This window comes from Phoenix dactylifera, unplaced genomic scaffold (genome assembly GCF_009389715.1).
Source record: "Phoenix dactylifera cultivar Barhee BC4 unplaced genomic scaffold, palm_55x_up_171113_PBpolish2nd_filt_p 000237F, whole genome shotgun sequence".
NCBI lineage: Eukaryota > Viridiplantae > Streptophyta > Magnoliopsida > Arecales > Arecaceae > Phoenix > Phoenix dactylifera.
The window spans coordinates 527,724-554,901 of NW_024067736.1; the positions used below are offsets into that span (position 1 = coordinate 527,724).

The 27,178-nt window shown below is 39.0% G+C and overlaps 2 long non-coding RNA genes across 28 annotated transcripts; one reads left to right on the forward strand and one right to left on the reverse strand.

The window, feature by feature from the left end:
• Positions 1 to 1,219: 1,219 nt before the first annotated feature.
• On the forward strand, positions 1,220 to 27,178 carry LOC103723429. 27 transcript variants are annotated; one of them, XR_005507615.1, is made up of 12 exons: positions 1,231 to 1,483; positions 4,339 to 4,381; positions 4,617 to 4,848; positions 16,957 to 17,398; positions 17,480 to 17,562; positions 18,475 to 18,896; positions 18,986 to 19,057; positions 19,286 to 19,539; positions 24,951 to 25,059; positions 25,882 to 26,092; positions 26,293 to 26,519; positions 26,614 to 27,178. It is a non-coding gene; the product is annotated as an uncharacterized LOC103723429 (long non-coding RNA). The 27 variants fall into 27 exon arrangements; XR_005507634.1 differs by lacking the exon at positions 19,286 to 19,539 and having other exon boundaries at positions 18,475 to 18,601; positions 18,755 to 18,896; XR_005507635.1 differs by lacking the exon at positions 19,286 to 19,539 and having other exon boundaries at positions 18,475 to 18,601; positions 18,767 to 18,896.
• On the reverse strand, positions 5,132 to 17,066 carry LOC120105227. Its single transcript, XR_005507639.1, has 2 exons — positions 16,890 to 17,066; positions 5,132 to 6,025 (listed from the first exon to the last, which is right to left on the reverse strand). It is a non-coding gene; the product is annotated as an uncharacterized LOC120105227 (long non-coding RNA).

The following is a 27,178-nucleotide window of genomic DNA, read 5'->3' on the forward strand; positions in this document are numbered from 1 at the left end:
CTATGTCAGCTGTTCGGAGGATATCTAGCTGAGAGGATCCGGTCCCTTCCGGTGCCAGGTTGCGGGGGGCCTGATGTCAGGGTTTGGGGCACCTCTTGCCGGTCCAGTGTCAGTCTGGGAGACCTCGCCGATGTTATCCTGCAGGAGCATGAGCCGGGGCAGGACTATGCTTGGATCTGGAGGTCTGGGCTTCACCCGAGGGCGGCACTCTTCTTATGGAAGGTGGCATGGGACCGCCTTCCGACGAGAGCAGTGCTGAGCAGGCGAGGTTGGGGGATCCCTACGGAGTGCGGGACATGTAGTGTTGAGGAGTCGACCGACCACGTGCTCTTCCAATGTACGTGGGCGAGGTCGGCATGGCTGTGGGCAGGGTTCCCGCAGGAGGTTTGGTGTGGGAGGCCTCAGTTTGTACAGATGATGCAGCAGTGGCTGGCCCGGCCTCGGACATGTCAGGAGGCAATTCGAGCGACCTGCATAGCACATCAGATCTGGCTGGCGAGGAACGCCCGCACCTTCGGTGAGCGCAGGGTGTCACCGAGGTTCGTTGCGGAGTTCGCGCGAGTCCAGGCATTGGAGATCAGACTTTCTTCAGATAGACCTCTGATAGCTCGGGACACCTGGGGTTCCCTCTCTGCTCCGGCAGCTCCTCAGCAGGTGTTTTTCACCTGGGAACCCCCACCCCCGAGCTTCCTCAAGGTCAACTTCGACGGATCGGTCATGGATGGAGGCGCGCGAGGAGGTGCGGGTTTTGTGATACGGGATCCGCACTCCAGAGTGGTGGCAGCAGGAGGCTGTCAGTTTTTCGGTACGTCGGTTCCCGAGGCAGAGCTACGAGCCATTTGGGCGGGTCTTTGATATGCGAGGCAGGTACTGCAGGCTGGCGCGATTGTTTTGGAGGGCGACTCAGCCACAGTTATCAGTTGGATCCAAGAGGAGCTGAGGGGTGGGGGCTCAGACCATCCCTTGGTTCGGGATATAGGGACGATGTGTGGGGTTGGGGTGGCCATCGAGGCCAAACATGTATTCAGAGAAGCTAATGGGGCAGCCGACTGGGTGGCTGCCTTCGCGGCTCATCATTCAGGGTACACTTTTTGGGTGGGGGAGGGGGAGCTGCCACTGGCTCTCCGTGAGTTAGTCTTTTTTGACTTTATTGGGTGTATTCGTATACGTACGGTATGAAAACTCGTTTTTAGCGCGGAAAAAAAAAAAAAAAAAAAAAAAACCCTCCCCCTCCCCCTCCTCCTCCTCTCTCTCTCCCCCACCCCCTCCCTTTAACTGCTCTTTGTGGATTCTTCTTTTCGACCCTTCCACAAAACCCTGAGACCCCGGCGACGAAGAAGAAACCAAGAAGTTTCGCAAATTTTTAGTAGTCCAAGAATGGAGAAATGGGAACCGATAAAGAGACGCACCTGCATGTCGACGAGGCGAAGTTAGCAGTTATCTTTTTCTTCTGTTAGGGTTTCTTCCAAGAATTCGTCTTCTGGTTTGTAAAAGCTTCTCTTTGATTCAATTTACGAGTTCTTGGATTCTAGATTTCTTTTCTCTTCATGTTTTGGGTAAAGATTCAATATTGCCGGGCAATGGTGCTTCTTGTTTTGGCAAATATTTTCTTGTTTCCTCTCTTTTTCTGGTTTCTTTTTTCTCTTTTGTGTGGATTAAGAAGTTCGTCTCGTCATGATAATTTCAAGAACCTGGTTCTTGATCCTTTTTTCGTGTTAAAAAAAGTTTCCAACTTTGCTGCTTGTTTTGAGCTAGTAACTGCGCAGTAAAAAGATTTTTTTTTTTTTTTTTTTGTAAGTTTCCGAACATGGCAAATAACAGAACAATAAGTTTGTTCATATAGATATCCTGCTCGAAGAAGATGTAACTAATAAGCAAAAAAAGATGTCTTTCTTGCCATTGATTTTGTTGATATCAAACTTGTTCTTCTTCTTACTGTGGTGAGGTTCAATGGTTAACAGCACTATTAACTAATAACTTATTGCTTTTGAATTAAGAGCTATTTCAATAGTTTGAACTTTAACCAGAAACTAATAACTAATAAGAATAGTGCTGAAAATTGATTTTGTGTGGATTAAGAACTACCTCGATGGTTCTGTTAAAGTTCAGCACTATTCTTACCCAAGCTGGGAAATTGCTCTGTTTCTGTTCATATTGCATGGTTAAACTGTTCGATCACAGTGCTTTCTTTTTTCAGAACCCTATAAACAACTAAAGTTATGAATGTGACCCCAGTGATTTTTTTATTTGTTTATTTCTTGTAAGCTTTTAGATGTCTCAGTAAGGGATGACAGCACATGAAACAATTGGGGAAGATGCTATAAGACTTAATTATTGACTTATCTAAGACAAGACAAGAAGGAAAAGGTGGAAATGACATAGCTGATAGATGTAGCTGTTAAATCAAACATGCTAATATCTTGGCATGCAGACACAAACATACACACACAAAAGGAAAAAAGAAAAAAATCTAAAATCATAACAAATGCAAACCTCAAAAGATTGAACCTTGCAGGTATTTTCTTGTCAATCTGATTCTTGATTTTGTCGGCACGTTTGAAGATCGTAATAGGCTAATCTTATGCAATCTGGTATTGTTCTATGTAGTTTCCCATTGAAGAATGTTCAGTGGTTGCTTGACTAGAAATTTGATGCCTTCTAACTAGATGTGCCATAAAAGATCAATAATAATTTGAAATTTTCTTTTCGTTTATAGATAGGACCGACATATCTACTCAAATAAGAAAGAGCTTCTATAATCCATCCCATGTTCTTTCCAATTTAGATGACCCATGACAGTTACTGGTGTGACATTTTTTTACCTCCTCTATTCTATATATTTGACTCATTGATGTGGATAATTGCACATTGCAATGCCACATACTATGGGAACTCTCATCATGTAGCTTGGAATACTAAAAGTGGGATGTCATATAGATTCTAAAAGATTGTCATTGTTTATTGTTTATTTATTTATTTGTAGTCTTGTTGAGTTGCTCTGTGCTGTTTCTTTGTGTCTTACAGTTTTTTCATATTGTTTAGCTGTTACTCTATGCTGTAGTTTCTACTAAAGGAAGGAGACTTGTTACGTGGCAATAGAACTTTCTGATGTTAATTAGATTATACGAGGGATGTGGAATATTATAATGACATTTTAAAGTCCAGAGGTTGACTCTCATCAGTACACAGCATTTTGAAATTAAATGAGTCATGAATCACCTTAGAGAGAAATTTGTGAGGTTAGACTTCTTTCTTATGTTTTAAATGTTACCACGTATCTTTCATTTGCTTGACCCTTACCCAGTATTTCCTGTAGTGGTTTGGGACTTTGGATGATAAGTGACAAAAAAAAGTGAAAGAAAGGAGCCACTCATTATTCATAATGCTTTGGAAATACTTAATGTGTGGTTGGCTACTAGCTCCTTTTGGTGATTTATGAGGTCTATTCTCCATACAGGTTTGCATATTTCCTTATTCCATCTTTGTTTAGATGCTGTCCAAGTCTGTTGAACCCTGAAGTTGCATTAAATTGCATCATATGACAAATAAGATAGGTCCCTACCTGCAAGTTGGCCTTCCACCCTTTTTTGCCTAGATTTACTTTGTCTAGAAATTTGTCACCATTTTTGAGAGTGATGTAGGTTAGTGGCTAGAAACATTTTTTAAACTGTTGGGACGAAACTTCTTGGAACAACATGTGAAAACTTAGTCTTGAAAAATGATTTCCAAACTAAATTTGAGTTTTAATTGGCAGTTAAACCAATTCATACATATTGGTTTTTAATTTTTGCCACTACTTCATGTATACTTCCAAGTGAAGTTCAAGCTAATAGGTAGGTTGAAGGTGAAACTTAGTGTTTGTAATGGGAGAAAACTCATAGTTAGAGTAGATTAGACAGTCAGAATTTCATGTGCTTTCCATAAATTTTTCATAATGTATTTAACAATCATGTTGTTTAATTATTAAGAAGTTTTTTTTCCTATCTCATCTATTAATCTACTCCAAACTCTAGCTTATGAATATCCTTGGACAACGCTACTTATTTTATGAATCAAGCGTCTTCCTTGCATACTCTTCATGCAATTATTTTTACCATACTGCAAAATTAGGGGTAAATTATGTGATTTTTCCTGTGTGCCTATCTTGTTTCTATACATCATTAGTCTACTACATAATACCCTGAACTGTGGTGCAGCTCAAGTCTTTTCTGCATATACATAGATTTGGGTATTTACTTCTCTCTTTATGTTTACATGTTATCTCTGTTAGTAGATACACAGGCTATATACTGGCTTTACTGAGGATACAAGTGGCACTCTTTGTGCCTTTTCATGCAGGAAGTTGGGGGGACCACAAAAGGAAGAATTTTTTTTAATATAGGTAAGGCTTTTTCTCAAGGGAAGGATCTGCCCCAGGAGTATGCTTAGGGTTACTGATGGAGAACTGAAAATCGAACCTAATTCTGGACCCCTTTTTTTTTTAATAATGAAACAAATGTCAAATTGCTGTTTAAAACTAATATTGAATAGAGCTTGTTTTCTGAAAATTGAAAAAAAAAATCAAGCCCGAATCTATAGCAATCTGACCTGATTCCCCAAAATTAAATCTTCTCCAGATATTACCAGATCCATATTCTTGATGTGGTGGAGCTTGGATTTGGAATGTTAGCCCTTCCAGGATGAAATTCTGGATCAGGCTGCTTTTGATCTGCATTGATCACTTGGAGCTATATGGATGTTGAGCCTGTTCACCTAAGAGGCAAAGTGGCTTGGAGTTTTTTTTTCCTTTGTGTTTTGGGAGAGGACATCTTATAAAATACATAAGAGGAAACATGTCAAGTTGAAAAGGTGAAAAATAAAGCCAAACTGTTAATGCATTGCATCTGTTTTCTTATATTATCTAGAGAGCATGGGGGTCATCATCTTTATCTAAAGGATATTGTTTAATTTTCTTCTAGACCCTCTTCTCCATCCAATGCTGTGGTTTGTTTTGAGTCATCATTGTTTACCTTGCAAAGATTTTAAATAGTTCCCAGCTTCAGCTAATTGGTGTTTTTACCAGAGTAGACATATCATTCCCAGATTTTAAATGGTTCCCAGCTTCACCTTGCATGTCATGCTTTTGCCTATATTTATATCATTCTCTTATTGATGAATTTACCATCCTTTCATTGGAAAAAATTGTTCTCTTATAATTCTTAAACTTTTCTAGAACAATTTTATAGTCGTTTCATATAGCTGTTTGATTAAACAATGTATGCCATTTCACCCTGTCTTGTGATGATAAGGAAAAAGTATTTATGATTGACAAACATCTAGAAACTAAAACATCTAGAACCCAAATGACAAGCATTTGGGTGGACGAGTTGCTGCTTGCACTCTCACTGTCAATTACAATCACATTATTTCTGACTTTATACAAATATTTTGACCATATGCTGTTCAGAAATAACTAATGTCATGCAATTCCCACAGCTTGGTTAGTTGACAATGGTGCTTCCAACCAAAAGGTTCTGGGATTATTCCTTCAATACACTTAAAAACAAATTAAAAACAACTTTTAAACATGTCTATTATTTATTAAATATAAAATTTTCTTGTATCTTACCAAGTTCCAAATTAGTTAGCTGTTTCGCTCGGTTTATTTTACAAATATAGTTATGCAGCATGCATGTTCATGATCCTCCTCATTAACAGTATTTTTTCACATGAAATGTGCCAGTGAAAGTAAAGTGAAAGATTAATATGGTTCGTAATGTTCTGAGCTAGCATGGGTGCATTTCACACAGCCTGGGTTAGTTTTTACCACATGCAGATATAAGTACATATTTGTGTATTATGTATTATCCTTTTGTGGATGTTGCAGCCAATTACTATATTATCATGATCCATTCCTCCACTTAAAAGAAAAAGGATTCTTGTTGTTTCCATACCTTTGTATCAGATGATTTTTACCTGTAAGAATTTTGCAGTGCAGATGTCATGTGCTCATCTATAAATTGATGGATGTAAAATTTTTGAAGCCCTGTTGTTGACCCCCTAATGGATTTTGATGAATACAAAACACTAGAGTAAAATTCCATTATATCTTAACAATTCAATTGAGAAATTCATGTGTTTTACTTAGAATATTGTTAAGAAATGTCTAGGCAAGTTCCCATAATTTTTATGAATTTATTGAAGAATATTTTGAGCTAAAGAAAAAGTTCAGGGACAGCCGAGACGTCTCCTGATAGTTTCAGAGACGTTTCTGGCACAAACAGGAAGAACTGGCACACTTGGAGACGTCCCCGACACCTACCGAGTCGTCCCCGCGTTAGCGGAGTCGACTCTCTCAGTAGCGGAGTCGACTCTCTCAGTGGCGGCAGAAAGACGTTTTTCAAGGGATATGCGCGAGACGTCCCCGCTGTACGCGGAGTCGTCCCCGCAAGCAAAAAGGAGACTTCCCGAGTCGTCCCCAAGATGGCGGAGACGGCTCTCTCAGGGTTTTCCAGAGAATGGTTTCTGCGGTGATAAGGAAGCGGAGTCGACCCTGAGATAGCGGAGACGTCCCCATGCATAAAGTGCAGACAAGCCGAGACGTCCCCTGAAAGAGCGGAGTCGACTCTCTCAGGGAATTCCAGAGGACATATTTTTCAAAGATAAAGAAGCGGAGTCGTCCCCAAACAAGCGGAGTCGTCCCCACTCAAAAAGTGCAGACAAGCCGAGACGTCCCCGTAAAGTGCCGAGTCGACCCCAGATAAAGTAAAAAGTAAAAATCCTATAGGCGAGACGTCTCTCGCTGTAGCAGAGACGTCCCCGGAGCGCCTGGGACGCGACTGACAGCTTTTCAGGTTTGGTTTGAATTTCAAATCCTTCTCTTTTTGTTTCTAACGGCTATATTTGCTTTTTGGGCTATAAAAGGGACCTCTTAAGTGGTTCTCAACAACTCTTCACCAACCCAAAAGCAAAATCATTCAAGAGAGAAAAGTTCAAGAGAGTGAGAGCATTAAAGTGTAGAAATCAAGTGCATTCAAGGTTCTCTTGTGATTTCAAGCTCAACCGCTCTCGTGCGCTCGGGATTCAAAGCTCACACTCGATCCTACGCACTCCACATCGGAAGAATCAACATCTCCCACGCTTCCAACGGCAAAAAGATTCTTCCGGGTTAAATTGTTCATAATTGATATATTTGCTTTTTAGAGCTTTTATTCTCTTTTGTAAACTCTTTGATTGTAGTGCTTGTTCAAGTCAAGGGACTTGGAACAAGGGAAAGGCGTCCCAAGCCTAAGAGAAATTGGGGGTTTAGGGTTTGTTGTGAGCCCGGTGTAAAACAACGAGTTGGGTAGTAAACTCGCAAAACTACCGTACTGTAATCTTGGATTATAGTGGAAATACCCAAAGGCGCTTTGGGGAGTGGATGTAGGAGCGGTGGAAGCTCCGAACCACTATAAAACCGTGTGTTTGTGATTGTCTCTTCTCATCCCACTATCATTACCTTATTTCATATATTTGTGTGTTTTAATTTTAATTAGCCGAAGAGTTTTAAAACACCCAATTCACCCCCCTCTTGGGTGACCATCTCTGGGCAACAAGTGGTATCAGAGCAGGTGCTCTGTGTATTTCTTGAAAGACCTAACCGTCTTAGCCAAAGATCTAGATGGGAACACTCTTTAACAATGTTCCTGCCGAGGGGCAAGCAACCAATAGACCTCCACTCTTCAATGGGACAAATTATACCTATTGGAAGACTAGAATGAAAATCTTCATTCAAGCACAAGACTATGCCTTGTGGAGGGTTATAGTCAAGGGACCACAAGAACCATCACATGTGGTTAATGGCATTCGAGTTCCCAAACCTGAGGAGGATTGGGATGAGAATGATGATAGGATGGCTCAACTCAATTCTAGAGCCATGAACTCACTATTTTGTTCTTTAGATGTAAATGAGTTCAATAGAGTCTCTACATGTAGTTCCGCCAAGGAAATATGGGATAGGCTTGAAGTTACCCATGAGGGTACAAATCAAGTCAAAGAGTCCAAAGTGAACATTCTAGTTCACAAATATGAATTGTTTAAGATGGAACCTAATGAAACCATCACATGCATGTTTACTCGCTTTACCGATATAATTAATGGTCTAAAGAGTTTGGGTAAATCTTATACTAACCCGGAACTTGTGAGTAAAATTCTCAGGTCTTTGCCGAAAGCATGGGAAGCAAAGGTCACGGCGATCGTAGAAGCCAAAGACCTCAACACTTTGGGATTAGAACAACTACTGGGCTCATTGATGACGCATGAGCTCACAATGAAGCAATATGAAGAAGAGTTGCCGAAGAAAAGGACAATCGCACTCAAAGCTACTTCAAGTGTGTGTGAAGAAGAGAGTAGTGAGAGTGAAGAAGAAAGCCAAGATGAGGACTTGGGCTTGATAGTAAGAAAATTTAAGAAATTCATGAGAAGAAAGAAACCTTTCCCAAGAAAGAAATTTGGAGGGAGAAATGATTGGGAAAAAGAAAAGGAAAAAGAAAGAGACCCAATCATATGCTATGATTGCAAGAGACCGGGACACGTTCGTTCCAAATGCCCTCAACAAAAGAAGTATTTTGGAAAGGAGAAGAAGAAGGCATTAAAGGCAACATGGGATGATAGTGACACATCATCCTCCGAGGAAGAAAAGGAAGAGACCGCCAATTTGTGCTTCATGGCGTTTGAAGACGATGAGGTATGTTAAAACCCAACTATAAATTTTACTTTAGAAGAATTATATGAGGCTTTTCAAGAACTTATGGGTGATTGTGGTATGTTAGGAGCAAAGAATAAAGAATTAAAAGCCTCTAATCAAAAACTAAAGGAAGATATTGAAAATCTATTAAATAAAAAGGAGAGCATTAAAAATATTAACACTATTGACCTAGAAATCAAAAACTCAAAACTTAACATTGAAAATGAAAAGGCAAATACACTAATTAAGGAATTAAATCTACAAGTAAAATCCCTATTCGATAATAATACCTCACTTGCACAAAATGTTGAATCTCTTAAAAAAGATAAGGAAGAACTAGTTAAAGAAAATTTGAATCTCAAGAATGAGGTACATAAGTACAAACCAATTGTTGAAAAATTCACACAAAGCTCTGAAAAATTAAATCTCATTCTTTCAAATCAAAGAGCTGTTTTCAATAAAGCCGGATTAGGATATAAAACTAATAAACAACAAAAGTATCTAAAGAATTTCTTTGTAAAAGCAAAAGATGTAAAAACTGAAAAACCTACATGCTTTCATTGTGGAAAGAATGGACATAAAGCCTACTCTTGTATTCAAAGAAAAATCCAAACTAACAAGAGTACATTTGTGAAAGCCAAAAACATAACTAAAGTATGGGTGCCTAAGGGAACCAACCACACTAACCACGAAGGACCCAAGAAAACTTGGGTACCTAAGAGCTTCACATGATCATTTTGCAGGTATGCCTTGCAGCCAGAAATAAAAAGAGAATGTGGTATCTTGATAGCGGTTGCTCAAGGCATATGACCGGTGACAAGAGTCTCCTCGTCACCTTGGAATCAAAAGAAGGAGGATTAGTCACATTTGGAGACAATGCTAAAGGACGAATTATTGGTGTTGGTAAAATCTCCATATCACCCTCCTCATTTATTGATAATGTATTGTTAGTTAATGGACTAAAACATAATTTATTAAGTATAAGTCAATTTTGTGACAAGGGCTTTAAAGTGTCATTTGAATCGTCACTATGCATAATTAGTAGTCCAATTGATAATGAGATCATACTCACAGGACATAGGCATGGAAATGTTTACATGGTAGATCTTGATGATCTCATCATGAAGGATGGCCAATGTCTTGTAGCCATGAATCCCAAAGTCAATGAGACTAGTTGGTTATGGCATCGTAGGTTAGGGCATGCTAGCATGGATTTAATCTCTAAATTAATTACAAAGGATCTAGTCAAAGGGCTACCAAAAATAGACTTTGAAAAGAATAAAATTTGTGCTGCATGTCAATTAGGGAAACAAACAAGAAGTTCCTTTAAGTCTAAGAACATAGTTTCAACATCAAAACCCTTAGAACTAATTCACATGGATTTGTTTGGACCCACTAGAACTGCTAGTCTAGGGGGTAAGAAATTTGGTCTTGTAATTGTTGATGATTTTTCACGTTTTACATGGGTTTCATTTCTTGCACATAAAGATGAGTCCTTTCCCGCTTTTATTAAGTTTCATAATAGAGTTTCGAATGAACTCAATCTTAAACTAAAAGCAATTAGGAGTGATCATGGTACCGAGTTTGAAAATCAGTATTTTGAAAAATTTTGTGAAGAAAATGGTATCAATCACAACTTCTCGGCACCTAGGACACCTCAACAAAACGGGGTGGTAGAAAGGAAGAATCGCACACTAGCAGATATGGCTCGTACCATGTTGTGCGAATCGGATCTACCAAAGTATTTTTGGGCTGAAGCAATAAATACCTCATGTTATATTTTAAATCGTGCTTTAGTTAGATCCATCTTAAAGAAAACACCTTATGAGTTGATAAAAAGTAAGAAACCAAATATAAGTTATTTTCATGTTTTCGGTTGTCGATGCTTTATTTTAAACAATGGAAAGGACAATCTCAGTAAATTTAGTGCTAAATCAGATGAGGGGATCTTCTTAGGTTATTCCTCATCTAGTAGAGCATACAGGGTCTTCAACAAGAGAACTCTCGTTGTTGAAGAATCTATTCACGTTGTTTTTGATGAAACTAATGGAGATTCTTCTAGAAAAGAAGAAGATGGTGATGCAGGTATACTTGAAGACCGAATGAAGGAATTCTCCATACAAGACAAACAACATGAGGATGAGGTCAAGGAAGATACAAATCAGCAAGATGAAGAAGGTCAACCTCCATCAAAAAATCAAGATCTTCCTAAAGAATGGAGGTATGCACATGGTCATCCAAAGGATCTAATCCTTGGTGATCCTTCACAAGGTATAAGAACTAGATCCTCTTTAAGAAACACTAGTAATTATCTTGCTTTCGTTTCACAAATAGAGCCTAAATCACTAGAAGAAGCTGAAAAAGATGATAATTGGATGAATGCTATGCAAGAGGAATTAAACCAATTTGAAAGAAATGAAGTTTGGACTCTAATAAAAAGACCCCCTAATGTTTCAATTATAGGCACCAAGTGGGTGTATAGAAATAAACTAGATGAAGATGGAATAGTATTAAGAAACAAAGCTAGGCTAGTGGCCAAAGGATATAATCAGGAGGAAGGAATAGATTTTGATGAAACTTTTGCTCCTGTTGCTAGATTAGAGGCTATTAGACTGCTTTTAGCATATGCATGCTTCATGGATTTTAAACTCTATCAAATGAATGTAAAAAGTGCATTCTTAAATGGCTATATAATGGAGGAAGTTTATATAGGACAACCTCCAGGTTTTGAAAATCACTTACATCCAGATTATGTGTATAAATTGCATAAAGCATTGTATGGACTTAAGCAAGCTCCTAGGGCATGGTATGAAAGATTAAGTAATTTTCTAATTGAGAACAAATTTAAGAGAGGAAATGTGGACAAAACCCTCTTTATTAAAAGAAAAGGAAATGACTTATTGCTTGTACAAATTTATGTGGATGATATAATTTTTGGTGCTACTAATGATAGTCTTTGTCAAGAATTTGCCAAGCTTATGCAGGGAGAATTTGAAATGAGCATGATGGGTGAGCTCAACTTCTTCCTTGGGCTGCAAATAAAACAATCAGAGGAAGGCATCTTCATCAGTCAGTCCAAGTATATCAAAGAAATGTTGGAGAAATTCAAGATGAAGGATGCAAAAGAAATCAGCACACCCATGGGCTCAAGTTGCAAGCTTGACAAAGATGAAAAAGGTAAAAGTATAGACTGCAAATTGTACAGAGGTATGATAGGCTCTTTACTTTACCTTACTGCTAGTAGACCAGATATATTATTCAGTGTTTGTATGTGTGCTAGATACCAAGCATGTCCTAAGGAATCACACTTGCAAGCTGTTAAAAGAATTTTTAGATATCTAGTAGGGACATCTAATGTAGGCTTATGGTACTCTAAACAATCTGATATAAACTTAATTGCATATTCCGATGCTGATTTTGCCGGGTGCAAACTCGACAGAAAAAGCACAAGTGGCACATGTCAATTCTTGGGTGCCAACTTGGTTTCTTGGTTTAGCAAGAAACAAAATTCAGTTGCCTTGTCCTCAGCTGAAGCTGAGTACATTGCAGCCGGAAGCTGTTGTGCCCAAGTTCTTTGGATTAAGCAACAACTTAAAGACTTCGGTATTAAAATGGACAATATACCAATTAAGTGTGATAATACAAGTGCAATCAACTTAACAAAAAATCCTGTCCAACACTCTAAGTCAAAGCATATAGAGATTAGGCATCATTTTATTAGGGATCATGTGCTGGAAAATGATGTGGTGATTGAATATGTATGTACTGAAAATCAATTAGCTGATATCTTTACAAAGCCCCTTTATAAAGATAGATTCAATTTCTTAAGGAATGCTTTGAGCTTGTATGATCCTAGCAAATGAATTGAACTTGTATTGCATTGCTTTGCTACTCGAACTAGTAATCCACCTCAAGGCAAACATAAGTGAAAACATAAATTCATCTAAGCTAAATGACGAACTGTTTGACTTTCCGGAGGATGGTTACCCTCCCTTGGACTCTTCATAGAGATATTTTCAGAGCCTATATCATGGGTATTCGAAATTTGGTCAAACATTCCTCATTTCAACATTAATAAGTTAAAAATCATTATCAAATCATTATAAGATGTAATATTAAGGGGGAGGATCACAAACAAATTCACTCTGTGTTTATCAAAAGAAATCATGATTGATTAGGGTGATTAAACAAAAATTTTGGAAATGCAGTCTGGAATTTTTTTTGTGCCGGAGACGTCTCTGGCAAGTCGCCGAGACGTCCCCCCAAGGGGAGACGTCTCGCCTTAGTCGCGGAGACGTCTCGGGGACCGAATGAGGACTTTTTAAATAGGTCGAAATCGCTCGAGCCGACTCGAGCTTTCTCCCTCATTCCCGACCAAAACGGAAAGCCCTAGCCTCCATTTGCTCTCAACCTCAAAACCTAGCTTCCATTTGCCCTAAATCGCAAACCCTAGCATCCATGGCACCAAAGAAAGCTAGGACAACCCGTGGGAGGCGACCTAGAGTAGCGGGCGACGGTGAGGAACGGCGGGAAGAACCCTCCGCGCCTTCTCCTCCGGTTGCTCCGCCAACCACGACGATTTCCTGTGCAAATCGCACAGTCACGACTGGTAGGTACATCGATTTTTCCTTTCTAGATCATGAGGGGTTCTCTATTGGAGAGAGACTCCGAGCCCAAGGGTGGGAGCACCTTTGCACCCTCAAAACCTCGACCTACCCCGGCCTTGTTAGAGAAATGTTTAGTGATATGGCCTTAGGGGACTTAGGGTACACTGCATATGTCCGAGGGACATTGGTAGAAATTAATGAGGATGTCCTATCCACTGTCCTACAAATTCCTAAGGACGGTGAGGCACCGACCTCACATCCCCAAAGGGAAATAGCCCTAAACTTGATTCTAGGAAGAGAGGACTGCGGCCCTCTTGATGTTGTCTACTCCCAGGACTTAAATGCAGAAATGAGACTTCTTTTAAGCATTGTCAATCGGGTCCTATTCCCTAAAACCGGTCGCTTCGATTTTGTTTCGGAGCGAGATTTAGTTATAATGCACCATATCCTACAAGGGATCCCCCTAAACCTCCCTAGACTCATGCTAAATTACATTGCCCAATGTCATAGGTATTCTAGGTTTAGTATACCCTATGGCATGATCTTTACCTTAATATTTAAACACTTCAAGGTTCCCATACCACCAAATGAACCTGCAAAGGCCCTAAGAAACACCGACTATTATAATGAGGGCTCAATGAGAAGAATGGAATTTCACAAGATAGATGGGTCGTGGGTCAAGGTTCCAAAAAGAAAAGCACAAACCATAGAGCCTGAAATCCCACATCATGAGTCTGACCATCACTCTCCTCCACCTAGCCACATGGACATCCCTGATATTCCCTCCAGCTCAGCTGGACCTTCCACATCCATGCCACCACCTCCTCCAGTTAGTGGGACCTCCTTCCTATCAGAGGAGCAGATGCACACCTTAGCATCTGTCATTTGTCAGCAGATGAGGGAGGAGATGAGATCCATGATGACTGCGGAGCTGGCCCCCATCAGACAAGAGCTGAAAGATATTAAAGCTCAAATTGAAGCCCAAGAGCAACAAATAATTGGGGTGGGTGCCACCGAAACCTGCAGATCATTAGAGCTCAAGGACAGCTTGAAGGCCATTTCCAAGAGCCTCAAAGAATTGACAAAGCCAGATGGCAATGTGGGCACCTTAGTTGCCCAACTTAGAGGCAGAATTGAGATGGCAACCTTAGAGTTTGAAGCACTTGTGGCAGGTTTCCACAAGTCACAGGGAGATCACTTTAAGACCCTTATGGATTCTATCAATGGTTTCATAGATGCAGCTTGTAAGGCTTATGCACAAAGTACAACTGGTAGGCACCATGAGGAACGACGCCGATGATGGATATCCAGTAGGATCTTCTTTTTGTAAATCCTAGGCCATTTTGAAACACTTTTGTATTAGAAATCAATACTTGTAATGATTTCTTCTTTTTGACTATGTAATGACTTCAAAATCTCACAATGATACATGAATACAATCCCTTTTTGAAAAATGTGTGTACATTGCCATTTCTGTGGATGTGTTTCTGTGAATATGAATGTGCCTCTTGATGTGTCATAAGAATCTCAAAACATACATTAAGTATTTAAATTTGGCACAACTTATCAAAGCATATGAAACAGGGGGAGCACAACCTGAATATCAAAGGGGGAGTAAAATGAATGCTGAATTCTACTATAAATTGAGTCTTAAGCACCTAAGGATAATTTGTCCCCTTCATTGTTGATGACAAAAAGGGGGAGTGGTGGTATCAATATTGTAAGGGATATGGTTATTAAAGAATATTGATTTTTAAGATAATTGCCCTTCTGGAAAAGAAAGGGGGAGTCAAAAAGAATCTAGCTTTCAATTATCTTCAGCATCAATATTTCATTCTAACTTGATTCAAATTCAGTTCATATGATAAAATCATTTAAGAGCAATTCTATGCACAAGGAAATTTGAGTGATGCACATTGTATCTAGTTCAAATCAAAACATTATACTTGTATATCTGATCAATACTGTGTATATGTTTAAATTTCAAATTTTGCATATACTCAGTGTTTTGTCATCATCAAAAAGGGGGAGATTGTTGACCCCCTAATGGATTTTGATGAATACAAAACACTAGAGTAAAATTCCATTATATCTTAACAATTCAATTGAGAAATTCATGTGTTTTACTTAGAATATTGTTAAGAAATGTCTAGGCAAGTTCCCATAATTTTTATGAATTTATTGAAGAATATTTTGAGCTAAAGAAAAAGTTCAGGGACAGCCGAGACGTCTCCTGATAGTTTCAGAGACGTCTCTGGCACAAACAGGAAGAACTGGCACACTTGGAGACGTCCCCGACACCTGCCGAGTCGTCCCCGCGTTAGCGGAGTCGACTCTCTCAGTAGCGGAGTCGACTCTCTCAGTGGCGGCAGAAAGACGTTTTTCAAGGGATATGCGCGAGACGTCCCCGCTGTACGCGGAGTCGTCCCCGCAAGCAAAAAGGAGACTTCCCGAGTCGTTCCCAAGATGGCGGAGACGGCTCTCTCAGGGTTTTCCAGAGAATGGTTTCTGCGGTGATAAGGAAGCGGAGTCGACCCTGAGATAGCGGAGACGTCCCCATGCATAAAGTGCAGACAAGCCGAGACGTCCCCTGAAAGAGCGGAGTCGACTCTCTTAGGAAATTTCAGAGGACATATTTTTCAAAGATAAAGAAGCGGAGTCGTCCCCAAACAAGCGGAGTCGTCCCCACTCAAAAAGTGCAGACAAGCCGAGACGTCCCCGTAAAGTGCCGAGTCGACCCCAGATAAAGTAAAAAGTAAAAATCCTGTAGGCGAGACGTCTCTCGCTGTAGCAGAGACGTCCCCGGAGCGCCTGGGACGCGACTGACAGCTTTTCAGGTTTGGTTTGAATTTCAAATCCTTCTCTTTTTGTTTCTAACGGCTATATTTGCTTTTTGGGCTATAAAAGGGACCTCTTAAGTGGTTCTCAACAACTCTTCACCAACCCAAAAGCAAAATCATTCAAGAGAGAAAAGTTCAAGAGAGTGAGAGCATTAAAGTGTAGAAATCAAGTGCATTCAAGGTTCTCTTGTGATTTCAAGCTCAACCGCTCTCGTGCGCTCGGGATTCAAAGCTCACACTCGATCCTACGCACTCCACATCGGAAGAATCAACATCTCCCACGCTTCCAACGGCAAAAAGATTCTTCCGGGTTAAATTGTTCATAATTGATATATTTGCTTTTTAGAGCTTTTATTCTCTTTTGTAAACTCTTTGATTGTAGTGCTTGTTCAAGTCAAGGGACTTGGAACAAGGGAAAGGCGTCCCAAGCCTAAGAGAAATTGGGGGTTTAGGGTTTGTTGTGAGCCCGGTGTAAAACAACGAGTTGGGTAGTAAACTCGCAAAACTACCGTACTGTAATCTTGGATTATAGTGGAAATACCCAAAGGCGCTTTGGGGAGTGGATGTAGGAGCGGTGGAAGCTCCGAACCACTATAAAACCGTGTGTTTGTGATTGTCTCTTCTCATCCCACTATCATTACCTTATTTCATATATTTGTGTGTTTTAATTTTAATTAGCCGAAGAGTTTTAAAACACCCAATTCACCCCCCTCTTGGGTGACCATCTCTGGGCAACACCTGTCAACATTAAAAGTTCCTCCTTTGTGGAATTTGGGACCATTTTCATTAACTCCAATGTTTTCAGGTTCCAAGATTGGAGTTCAATGCAATCCCTGAGGTCTGAGAGGCTATTTTCCAGAAGAAATAATACTTTTGATTCAGTAACTAAATTTATCTGGAGAGTTTGAACTGGACTTTCTGTAGTTCCTAGCAGCATTATCTGCCATCATTCTGTAAAAGAATCTTCTCTGGAAGAGATGCCGTTTAGGAAGAAGGTACTTGATCCTCAAGGATCTTTCCTTCAAAGGTAGAATAAAATTTTTGTTCTGTCTTGTGTGATTGCAGTATCCATGGACCCCATGTTCTTTTATGTCCCAGTGGTCAATCATGATGATAAATGCATTAATTTGGATGATAAGTTGGAAACTACTGCAAGTGCCTTGCAATCCTTCACTGACATCCTTTATTACTCCATATCATATTTCAATGACTGGTTTCATTGCTCCATCATCTTGATTTTTTGGGAGGTGTGTTTTGGTTGAAGATTCTTTTTCAATAGACAATATTTGTCATCATGCTTCACTGTTGATGTTCTTCCTCTCCCACAGGTAGCAGACTCATCTTTGGTGGTGCATCTATTACTTGTACAGCATGCTGGACCTTTTTTGATCAAATGGATTTATTAAAATTGGTATGAATTTTTCTAATCATTCTTAGTAACTTATGGAAACACTCAAGGTCTGTTGTGCTGGAACCGGGGTCCGGACCTGTTGCCCGATGGTATGGGTTGGTCCGCTCTATACCGTTTCGTGCCTGCCCATACCAACATAGTAGAGGAGGTAGGGAAGAGAGAGAATGGGAGAGAGGAAAAGAGAGAGAGAAGGGGGAGAGAGGGAGGGAGAGGGGAGGAGGGCCGGCGGAGGGTCAGCGAAACGTGCAGAGGTGGCGGAGGAGGGGCTCCGCCTCCTCAGCGCGGCTCACCGACCGGCCTCCGCGGCCTTCCTCCGGCCGGCCTCCACCTCCCTCTCTTTTCTTTCCTCTCCCTCTCTCCCTCCCCTGCTCTCTCTCTCTCTCTCCCCCTCTTTCCTTCTCCTTCTCCCTCTTCATCGACGGCTTTTCGTTTTCGTTGCCGAAACCGTCTTGGTTCGCTGCCGGTACTGCTCGGTACGCTCTAAACCGTTCAATTCAGGACGGTTCCGCCGACCATAGAAACACTTATGTTGCAACTCCACAAACATGAGATTTGCAGGTTGCTATCTTCTTGCAGGGATTGGTTTTACTTTTTGTTGATTGTGATATTGCACGCTTTTATTTATTACATGGAATGGTAGTTTAACACCATCTAATTTTTTCTTTTGTTTTCATTAAAATGACCTTCTAGTTCCCTTCTCACAAGGAGTTGAGTAATTTTTTTTTTTTAATTACTTGTCTGGTAAAGCTGAGCATGCTATGCACATGTAGTTTTCTTGAGAAATGGTGTGATTTTTTCTGATGGGTTTGTCCTTTCAGCTGGTTTTATTGATCATAATGCCCAAATTGAAATGGTTGGCAACTCAGCATTGTTGGATGCAAAGACTCATTAATGTTTATTGTTGTGTTACAGTATGTGCTCCAACTTAATTGAATAACACCTTTGTATATGGAAGTCACAAGATCTGCTGGCATAATTACCGAAACTGCATGGGCTGGGGCTGACCCTTCCTTCACAAGATCTGCATAAGTCCAAAAGTGTTGGCACTTATATCCTCCACAGCTGTTTAATATTAATATTTCCTTTCTAACAATGTGATTCTTTGTTACAATTAATTCATCATCATTAATTATGGCGGACAATGTTGAATATATATCATCATTAATTTTGGTTTAGAGATTTGGTTTGACAGTTTTTTGTGTAGGAGACGTTGGTTGGATATTGATTGTCAGACATATGGAACCTCTAGCTTCAACTATTCCTGCCTGTTACTATTGTCATATCAGCCTCATTTTATTCCTGGTGATTATTGCCTAGTAGGAATGCTTATACAGGTAGACAATATGCTGGAATCAAAATCTCATATAATTCATTTACTTCATACATTATAAGCCAGTAAATCATATGTTTCTGATACATGCAGTGGTGTGCAAACTGTTTTTAACTTGTACGAAGGAAGGAAATCATCAAAAATAAATTATTATCAGCAATGACAGTGAGGATCAGTTTACAGAAAGTTTTTTTTTTTGTCATTTTTAAATCATCTTTTTATAATTATCATGATTATATTTTACATTAGATTGATATATGGCCTTCCCCTATACAGAGGAGTTTGGCTATGCTTCATAGATCACTGTTAAACAAGTGACATGGTCCATACATGGATCGACTTTGTTGATGATGAGTATATTGAATTAATTGAAGTGTGTTCATGTTGGACTAGGAAGAACTAATTTGAATAAGCACATAATAGAAGAGTTAAACCAGCATGGGACAAAGTAACCAACTATGAATCTTTTTCCCCAATATACAACAAGATTATGAAGGGACCACGAAGCCATGTTGTAAGGGATTAAGAGTTGAGATCAGTGTTACCTGAACACTTAAAATTTTGCATTATTTTTAATGTGTTGGAGTTGGACACTTGGGACATTCAAGACACTTCTTGACTACCATCAACTCATGATGCCGTCATTGGTATGTGCCTACTTTTGGCACTAATTTGTGTAAGTTTCTAATGCTAATAACACAATTAGTAACCATTTTGTCAGTTTTATGAATGTAACTAGCATAGTTCTAGCTCATTATTCATTTTATGCATGCATAAATACATATTTATACATACGTATATAAGATACAAACATGTCCCCTAGTCTAGTTTGTATAAGATTCCTCTGTCAGGTTCTTTTGGACACTTGGAAACGTATATCACATGTTCATGAAACACTTGTTGAGATGGTAAACTGGAAAACATTGACATGGCAAGAAAGTTCCCCCAACGTTGCTAAAAGCATGACAATAGATAAGAATGAAGGGCAATAATAGGTATATACAGCTGATATATAGATATGCCGTTCTAGTCATAGCCATATCACATGTGATATCACAGAATTTTTCTTTTTGCTTTTTCCCTTTTTTTAATTCTGTAGCTGTATAAAAGAAGGTAAGAAGTACTGCATGATAATGTAATTTATATGCCATTATCTTTAGGTCATATGAATTATATACTTTCTACTTCTGGTCATGCAGTCATGCTAATGGCAGCCATTCATAGTAAGGTTGCACACATTGATGAGCTAGATATTGCAAAGCGAAATCAAGATATAGAATGGTTTTTGTTATTTTGATCGTCATGGTGCATAATGCAGTCAATTTAGTGAATTTTCAACAAGAACACTATAATTTGGTAATATGAAAAGAAAAAGATTTGCCATTCCTCTTCATGGATACTAGTGTAATATTATCGTAAGTTCTGTCAAGAACTTGGAGCATCTGGTATCTCTTTCCATAGAACGAGAAGATACCTGCTGGAGTCATGCCTATCGCAAATAAATTGTTCAACTGCCTCTTGGTACTCTGGTTTCGTAGCTACTGCTTGACCTGTAGGGGCACCAAATACAACAGCATTTGATTTTGGATATACCTACAGGCTCTTCAATCTAATGTTGATCAGTCAAGCAACTTTTGGTAGAAACTGTTTTTTTTGCTTTTTGTGGGGGCTGCAAAATTTTGAGGATTGTGGCACAAGGTTTTATGATTTTTCATTAGTTATTTTTATCTATAGGCTGGTACCTTATGCATGTAAGCCATGGTTGTACTATATTACTATTTGAATATCATTATATTGAAGCTAGAAATATAATGCCTTGGTTTGTTTATTTTTACTATCTTACACAAGAAAAGAAATTCCTAACGTGTCCGCGGAATTGTTGTTCCCAGTTATACTTGCTTCTTGTACTGTTAGTTTTTTGTTATATGTCTAAGGTTCCAAATTGTTTTTCCTGTGTTTAGAAAGAGACTTGTCCATCTTAATTTGTCTGGGTTTAGCACCATGGATTCTTCTAGTGTCACACTTCAACAGTTAATCATTATTCTGATGGAAGTTGGAACCACAAACCTTTATTTATTTGTCTTTAATTTCATCTGAAAGCATTAAGAAATTCTTGTCACATGCAATTTGAATGCCTAATTAATGGTGCTTGGGGCATCTCTGGTGTTGCTTAAAAAAGTACCTATATGACTTTTGAAGCAAGAAAACACTTTCTTAAAAAATAAGTGTTTGATAGCATTGTCTATAAAGTGCTTCTACAAGACGAAAAAGTCAGAAAAGTGCCTTTGGAGAAGCTAGACAATCTAGTCTCACAAAGCAAAAGCAACACCAAACATGCCTTTGGTGTATTCTCTAATTGCAAATTTTGGTATGCTTAGATTAGAGAAATTATTTGGTAGTTTGGCATAAGTTTGGTTTTTTTTGGATTTCAGTATCACTGGGTAGGAAAATAGAACCCAAGAGCCTGGATCCTGCTTCGAAATCTAAGTTCAAAATTGAAAGATGCTTTGGAGAAGAGACATTTGGTCTTTTTCCAGGGAGCTGTGGATTGCCAACAGTTAGAATTATTAATATTAAGAAAGCAAATAATGGAGCAAGTTTATGGTAAATGCATGTGGCAATGATTGTGGAAATCAAAATATCAGACGAGCATTGATTTCTTAATGAATGGTAGTGGATTCATCTTGGGAAGTATACTGTATAAAAAAAGGGGAATAGCCTTGGATTTAGTTGTAGTAGCCCTTGGTATAAGTGCAAGTTAGACTACCCTTACTAGCTTGATGGCATAGAAAGTGGGGAACTATAGAGATGCTTGTGGGCGAGCCACTTCAATTTATGATCTTGAATATTACAAAATGAACATTTAATTAACCACTTGAAGTTTAAGTTTGAAAGACCTATCCATCTATTTAAGATGGATTTCTGGATTCTACTCCACCATGGGTTCAATCCATGTTTTAAGTTTTTTGGAAGGGAATTCTTGCTATTTCTGTCCAACTTTTTTTTTGGTTACCTCTCTCTTTCAAAATTGACCATTAAACCCAAATTGTGACCTATTCTTAACAGGGTAGCTTTTAGCCTAATGTCCAAATGGTCCCAAACTATTAGTATTGGTTTCTTGTCATTTTACTTCTATGGACTTTATTACTGTACTTCTTCTTCTTGAATGGTTCACGTGCACAGCTGTGCCAAATGCTAGTGTATTCAATTTTTATTTTTTTGACTAAGCTATATTGCAAAATTTTTATTTTTTTAACTAAACTATGTTACCAAACATCCTCAAAATGTCAACTCTGCAACACGCTTACCATTTGTATGTAAATTGCCACAACGGTATCTAAAATACTACTATAATTTTTTACTATCCTTTTAGGGCCTTGACGGAATTTGAGGGTCACATATCACTAGTGTGATTGGCTTTGAGGAGGTTTGAAGGGGTTAAAATGGGTACCTAGCACATGTTGGGACATGGATGTCATTTTATTGCTTTAGGTGACACATTTTAGGAGTTAACCAATGATCTAATTAGAGCATTATTTTTGTTTCTTTTCTAGATATTTTTGTGATTCTTAGAAAAAAGAGTTGTCAATTTTATTTATTTTCTTGTTTTGGGGTTCGCCAATTGCTTTAGAGGGGTTTTGTCAGCTTATGAGAAGGCAAGGGGTTCATTGAAAACTAGGAGTTCAGAGTTGGTCCAAAAGTTTAAACACAATGAAATCCTAATTTCACTGTTCTTTTGTTCCTCTCTTTCTTTTGTTCTTTCTCAAAAGCCATATTCAATAGCTTTGATGGTTACATTAGACTTCATACTTTTATACAAAAGAATCAAGGTGGTGAAAACCCAATTATGGCTTTGCTCTCATGCCAGTCATGGGCCAGCATGGTAAGTCCTTTTAAAGTTGGTGGAACAAATTAAGGCCGCCATCCCTGTGGGACTTCTACTCTCGATTTGAATACAATCTTTCTTATGTTCTCCTCAGACACTTACCTAGAAGTTTGTCCTGATGACTGGATTGAACTTCCAGATTGCTAAATGAAGGTCTCCATTCTCCAAATTTATGTGGACAAAAACACCCTTATGACTTAAAAGATTACTTGATTTTATTGCCTCCATGATGCTCATAATAGATCGGCCATAATTTGTCTATATCTAGATTGCATTAGTTAGACTGTCGGTATGTGCGACTTCTTTCAACCCAGAGTTACTCGGTCACTGTCAGCTGGCAACATCTTATGATGCCCAATCTTCTTGCTCGGTAAATTTGTTTCATTGACTTCTTTGTTTCTCAGAAAGTTTATTAGTTCCTTATAATCTATCTTCTAAATTCCTTGATGCATTCCTGCTATTTTTCCCTTTGTTGCCTTAGATTCTGGTTTTCTTGAATTCTATTGCACTCTTTTCAGGTGTTTAACATATTATCATATTTTCATACAGCAGAGCCATGGTCTTATAGTTCCATCGCTGTTTTGATTTAGTCCCAGAAGAAATGACCTCAAATACCATGATAGACATAAATTGTCATGGGTGACTGATCAAAGTTGAACAATGGAAGGACAGAAACATAAAATTCATCCAAGCGACATTGGTGAAATCGAACATTCTCTAAATATTCCTCATATGCTTACTGGACTTGATTAGCTTTGCAGATTTCTTGTGCATTGCTTGTGTATCAAATTATTATTCTTAAGGATCTGAAATTGAAGCTGACAAAGTAGGGGTTCATGGTCTAGACAGTTAAGTCAGTGCCGGCCCGAGCGTTAGGCGACCGAGGCGGTCGCCTAAGGCCTCAGGCCAATGGAGGGCCTCCGGGAGGCGTGACCAAAAGGAAGCAAAGGCCCCATGTGAAAACAGGAACAGGAGCTTCCCCCTTGATGGAAGGCTACGAGTCTTCCCCCTTGATGGAAGGGAGGTGGAGAGTTTCCTGGCCTGCAGAGAGGCAATTTGGGAAGTTGGGGACAGTAGTTTTGTTTTGGGTGGAGAGAGAGAGAGGAGGAGGAGGGATTTGGTTGGCTTGATACACGCCAGAAGCCACTCTTATCTTTCATCCCTTCTCTTTTTTGGTTTTAGTCTTGGTTTTCCTTCCCTCACATTACTCCTGATCCAGCTGGGCCATCGGGAAGAAAGATAGAGGGATTGGAGATGGACTTCTTGAGTTCTTGGAGGGTGGAGATTCTTTTAATTTTCTCCTCTGGGTTTCTTCTCCCCTCTTGGGTGGTAGAGAGAGAAAAGGAGGGAGGGGGTTGAATGGCTGCTGTGCTGTGATGTTGCAGTTGCTGCTTGGGTACTCACTTGAAGGGGAGATGGTGGGACGGGACTTTTATTAATTAGATGGAGTGGATTTCCCATAATGCCCCTACTTTTTCTTATAGAGAGGCTTCTTTCTGGACAAATTCTTTTCTTTACCTTGACCATGAAGTGCCACGGGATGACCTTTTCTTATCCTGCTCTTGCTTGACATGGTAAACAGTATTGCCCAGGATTATCTCAATTATTTAATCAGTTTTATGGCCCGGCAATTACATTTCTGTGTTTCCATTCAAAAATTATATTAAATTGAAAAAACTTTTTGTCTACTTTTGTTAGATTCATGTATCTTTGTTGAAATAGTGTACTTGATAGCTATCTATTTTCATATTATTTTTTTAAATATTTTATATTTATTAAAACAATTTATTATTAAAAAAAAAAGGCCTCATTCATTGGATTCGCCTTAGGCCCCCAAATGTATCGGGCCGCCCCTGAGTTAAGTCCACTGATATCCCTAGCTAAAAGGTAACTGCAGACATGAAACTCATCAACAGTTTACACTTTGGAGTTTCAGCTTGCTTAATATAGACGACAAAAGTTCATGAAAGAGCTAAATGGGGAGAATGATGTGTGAAAGCTGATAAGCTTCATGTTTCTACGTTGAATGCTAGTATCTTGAAAAGTGCCATTTAATATAAAACTTCTACATGCATCCATGCATGCTAGCTTTGAATGTTTCACATGGCTTTGCCTATGCAATATATCAGCATGTTGATTTTCGTGCTGACTTCTATCGTTACTATCTTGCAGTTCTCTTGGCCAAAACCTGAAAACAAGCATTTTTTTTGGGAGCTTATTTGCTGCGTTCGTTTCCATATCTGGCTTGGTCATATTTTCACTTCTTATTGGCAATTTGCAGGTTAGTCTTCTGTTCTTCTTTATCCAACCTTACATTGCCTGGTCTGTTTTTGCTATCATTTGGTTGTATTTGTATCTACAATTCAGTGCTTGACAGATGCGGCACCAAACTTGTAACATTGAAAGTGATGGTGTTGTGAAGAACTTTTAGTTACATATATGCTTCTTAAACACCATGCACTTTTTGCTTACAAGATAAATTGTGTACTGAATTACTGGGCACAATGGACAGCAAGTACTGAATATCTCCCCACGACATAAATTCCTTTTGGGTATTCCAACAACATGGATGCGATTTGCTGGCTTTAATATCTCCTTATTAGATGGGTAATTATGCGGTCCCTCGTGCCCCTTTTGGGGTTGCAACAACCAGAACATTTAGCAAAATTGCAGACAATGGTGCACTTTGTTGTTGTCTGCTGTTACTCTCTCATAATCTTTTGTCTACCTTTGCAGCCTTCAGCTTGCTGACTCCTAGGTCGTATGCCCTATGATGCTTTGTCTTCTTATCAGATGACTTCTATCGTATGATCCACTTTAAGTTTGCAAAGAATGTTAAAGGATATGTTTTCATGTTTTCAATGTATATGACGTAGCATGGTTACCTATGCATAAACTTGTTATGTCTTGGTATGATTAAATGGGTTGGTTGCAGAAATGAAGTTTGAATGATGTTAACATTTCTTGTTCGTTACTAGAAGTTATTATGCTTTATGTATTGCATGTTTTCCCCGAGGTCAATGCTAGTTTGATACTGCAACAAACAACCCAGACTTTTGACTGCACGTGTTCTCATATAACTAAGGGCTTTTTTTTTTCGCAGTCATGAATACTCTATTTTGTGAATTACACCTCAATGTTCTGGTTAGAGCCTACCTATTATGAGTCTTCCGAAAAATTTCAGGAGACTGTCTGTGAAATAATGGGCCTCTTATATTTCAATATTTCTTAACCAAGGTCATGCATGGTGCTGCTTTGAACAAAAATTATGGATTGTTCCTTACTAGTAACCTGCAAGGATGGTTTACTTTCAAGTAAGTGTCTGCATGTCATTCACAACGTCAATATATTTTTTGATGATTGAAAGTATATATTGAAAGTATATATTATGCCATCAGAACACAAATATGTATATAGATGTTATGTTTATTTGCATATGGAATTTGTTTATTTCGAGTGAATACAGAAAAAGAGTATTACTTTGTTTACGCTATTTTTACATTGACAAGTTCAGTGAACCATGTGCTGCTTCCATAGACATACCTGCAGTCTGCCACTGTGAGAATAGAAGAAATGCGAGTGAAAAGAATGGTCTAGAGCATTTGAGGGGAATCTATGTCTCATGAGCAATACAGATGGCAAGAAACTAGTGGGGTTGGTTAAGAGAATCCCCTTAAAGATCTAAGCGAAGACCTTAGGAGGGATCTTGAGCCCCATCTCTGTTTAGCGCTGCTAATGAAAGTAAGTATATTGCTTGCAATTGTCTGCATCCTTTCTCAATCTGAACAATAATAGTAGATGTTTTGAGAAAACAAATTACCTGCTTTTCCTCAAGTGTCGAACTTTTCCAAAACTGTCAAACTTGTCATAAGGCCAGCGGCAGCACAATCTGGAGCATGTGCCATAGTCAATTTGTTTTGTCTTCGAGCTATTAATTCATTAGAAGATGACCAGCGATTTGGCAGCACCTTTTGTGCTTATCAATATGACTGCCAGCTTGTTGAGAGAATGCCATTGTCGCAATGGCCAAGTAGCTGAACGAAAAAAATTGGACCTGATCAGACTAAATTATTTTCAAATTCCATCCTTCGAAGATCAGAGAACCAGTCTCGTTTCTATGGTTTGTTTATATAAAGGTCTCCATATCCACGGCTAGATTCACATTTCGATGATGCCAACCAAGTGGAAAAAATGGTTTAATGGCTTGTTGTTATGTAGTAAACTGGTTAAAGCTAATCTCAAAGTCCCGCAAGCAAAATTTGAGATAAAACTGATATCAAAGATCACATGAATTATGTATGGACGATTTGGGCGCTCATTGAAGAACATGAAGTAACGTTTCTCAAACCTATCCAGTACATCTTGCTCGCTGTTATATTTTCTGTGAATCATGTTAAAAT